General features: G+C 44.5%; 1 pseudogene; it reads right to left on the reverse strand.

Annotated features, from left to right (window-relative positions):
• Window positions 1–410: 410 nt before the first annotated feature.
• Window positions 411–1,505, reverse strand: LOC112613880 (annotated as a pseudogene).
• Between the last annotated feature and the right edge of the window lie 2,096 nt (window positions 1,506–3,601).

Below are 3,601 nucleotides of genomic sequence, written 5' to 3' on the forward strand. Positions count from 1 at the left end.
CCACTGCCCTTCATTTTCTGATGTTCACTGTTTTGAAAACTGTCATTGCATGTATTTTGTCTGGCTCTATTGTTTCAAGCAGGAGGTAAGTCTTGTCCTTGTTGCTGCACCCTGGCTGCAAGCAGAAGTGCTTTCTCCTAACTTATACACATGTACTTTACTCTTCTTTTTCTCATTTCTTGAGATAGAAGCTTAGTTGGCTCAGTAATTATTCAAACTTTTGCCTTAACTTTTTTTGGGGAGGAGATAAACCAATTTTATTTTCTATTACGTTATACAAAAATCTAGAAATAATGGATTTTTACAGAAAAACAAATGATAACAAATGACAGTGCAAAAGAAATTATTTAAATTTGCTATTTTTTCCCCATGATGTTAGGATAATCATTTCAAAGTACATGTATCTGGCTTCAGAGTAGGATTGCTTCACTGGCTAACACCTGCCATAATACTACAGCTTTCAGTGTTTGTCTACTTTCCTGGTTCTTGACAAAACTTTTGAGGTCTTCAAGAAAAGTAATGTACTCCTGTCGCTCCAGGGCTGTGCTGAGCTCCACGAACTCATCTGAAAAGTGTTGTCCACCCCCTGGTCCACAAGGAAATCCACTAGATGGTCGTATAAGGCTCAGTCCAGGGAATCTGTGTTGAGTGTATTATTAACGTCCTTCCATTCAGACTCGCCAGTGGACTGAAAGCTAACTTCTCTGATAGAGAAAATGTCACTCTCAGCCTTCTCTTCTTGTCCAACCTCATCCTCTGGATAGTGACGGTCCAGCACAAGGGCCTTCTTGCCATCATCACTCTCTATAACTTCAACCACAAAATTGGGAGTGGATGTCAATTGAGGCTCCTGTTCTTCAACCTTCTGCCCTTGCGAGAGTTCCTTTTCACCATCAAATGTTGGAGGAATGCTGTGTTAATGTTGAAAGTGTCAGTAATCTTTTCCCCGGCAACTTTCCACACTAATTTAGCTTCTGTCCCATTCAATTCCAGCTCCCAACCTCCAAACATCTTAGGGAGGGTCTTATGCTTCTGGTTGTTCCTTTCCTTCTTAATTTCATCACTTAGGAAATCAACAAAAGCTTTTTCTCCTTTTGTGCGCAGACATGCTGCAGCCACGCTACAGCCACAGCCTCCAGACCGCAGGAGATGGGACCGCCCTGCACACCCTGCGCACACTCTGAGCAGCCAGGAGTGCCAGGCCCGTGGCCCACGCGCCGCTGCAGGAACTGCGGGAAAGGCGAGTTGGGCGCCGCAGCGCAGAGGCCCGCCGCGGCTGAGCGCAGCATGCTTGCCACGCAGCGCAACAGAGGCGTCGTCGCCGAGAGGGCTGCAAACGCGTGCGGAGGCAAACGGCGACCCAGGGCTAAGCTGCCTTGATAAGTTTCTAATCCCAGGAGCGACAGGAACACGGGTTGTAAAAAATCCACATACATACATTTATTACTTTTAACACTGTTGGATTTGTATGATTCTTTAAATCCAAAAAAAAGATAATCAATCATGTGAAATCCTTATGATTTTTTGTTGTTGTTGTTGTTTGTTTGCGTGTGTGCCAACATAAACCTCATCATTTAAAAAGTTTCCTTAACTGGGCCGGGCGCAGTGGCTCACGCCTGTAATCCCAGCACTTTGGGAAGCTGAGGCGGGTGGATCATAGGGCAGGAGATCGAGATAATCCTGGCGAACACGGTGAAACCCCGTCTCTAGTAAAACTACAAAAAATTAGCCGAGCATGGTGGCGGGCGCCTGTAGTCCCAGCTACTTGGGAGACTGAGGCGGGAGAATGGCGTGAACCCGGGAGGCGGAGCTTGCAGTGAGCAGAGATCGGGCCACTGCACTCCAGCCTGGGCGACAGAGCGAGACTCCATCTCAAAAAAAAAAAAAATAAATAAATAAGTTTCCTTAACTGGACAAAAATGAATGCCAGCATGCGTATTTATATGTTTTAAAACTTTTTGTTGTTGCACCTTTTAAAAATTGCTCATTCTTTCAGTGTAATAAGGTGATAGGGGAGAGAGAGAGAGAAATTATAAAGAGAGGAAAGCAGATGAAAACAAGAAGGGGGAATAGAAAAGCAAGGAAAATGAGTAGCACGTGGGTGACCTTTACAGAAATGGCGTGTAACCCCTCACTATTTCTGGATCTTCAATTAAAGTTTCCATAGGATGCAATGCATGGTTGGTCATGGTCCACATGCATTCACCAGCCACTCCACTGATCTGATCACTGCCTGTGTTAGTTACTCTATAAAATGGTAAAAACAATATGTAACAACACCATAGAAGAAAACTTAAGTGTAAATATAGCTTTTTGGTATTGTTAAAAATGAACAATGTTTGAAACCAGGGGTTCAAAGGACCATCCAGTTTTTCTCCCATTGCCATAGAAAATCTACATCCTAACTTCTCAACAGCTCTGAAATCTTGCTTCTTTTTACCCTAGAACCTGACAACATTTTGGTCTTGGTTTTCTATAGCACTAATCTGGCTGAGGTTATTTTCTGCTTCTCTCTTTCCCAGGCAGTAGGCTTCTCTGTGCCCAGCTGGTAATGGGGCAGAGGTAGAGAGGATTGTTCTCTTTCCAAAAGGAAATTGTTCTGAAGCCAGCAAATTTTGTGTTATTTTGGTAACACTACTGCCTTTCCTGCCCCTCTCTCCAGCTTTAACCTCATTTTTCCCCTTCCTTTCCCTTCCTTTCCCTTCCTTTCCCTTCCTTTCCTTCCCCTCCCCTCCCCTCCCCTCCCCTTCCCTTCCCTTCCCTTCCCCTCCCCTCCCCTCCCCTTCCCTTCCCTTCCCTTCCCTTGACTTTGACTCTTCTTTTTTGGTAACAGGGTCTCACTCTGTGGTCCAGATTGGAGTGCAGTGGCGTGAGCATGGTTCACTGCAGCTTCAATCTCCCAGGATCAGGTGACCTGAGTAGCTGGGACTACAGGCATCCACCACCATGCCTGGCTAATTTTTGTATTTTTTGTAGAGACAGGGTCTAATCATGTTGCCCAGGCTGGTCTGGAACTCTTGGGCTTAAGCCATCCTCCAACCTTGGTCTCCCAAAGGGCTGAGATTACAAGCATAAGTCACCAAAATACTTTAATAATTATTAAAAACTGTGCACTGCTCTAATCTCATAAAAGCAATAATGTATATGGGACTTCCCAAATTACAAAGGGCTTTCAGGTAGATTCTCATTTGTCCTCTGTGATAACGCTCTGGGAAGTGGTATTGATCACTCTCATGTCACAGATGATAGAGCAGCTGCTCAGGAGGCTGGACATATTGCCCAGGTTCTTGTAGGAAGTAGGGGTACCTTTAGCTAGATCTTCTCTCCAGAGCCACACCCTTTCTTCTAACATATGCCTAAAAGCTATTTTATCTGTTTACAGAAAAGAAAACTACATTTCACTTTTCAGTTCTAATGAATATGATTATATTCATATTCATAAGCTTTAAAAAAGAGAAAAGGAAATGTGAGCCAGGCCTGGTGGCTCATGTCTGGAATCCCAGGACTTTGGGTGGGGCAGGTGGATTGCTTGAGCCCAGGAGATCAGCCTGGGCAACATAGTGAGAGTTCATCTCTACCAAAAAAAAATTTCGCTAGGCAT

Source organism: Theropithecus gelada, chromosome 20 (assembly GCF_003255815.1).
Source record: "Theropithecus gelada isolate Dixy chromosome 20, Tgel_1.0, whole genome shotgun sequence".
Lineage (NCBI taxonomy): Eukaryota > Metazoa > Chordata > Mammalia > Primates > Cercopithecidae > Theropithecus > Theropithecus gelada.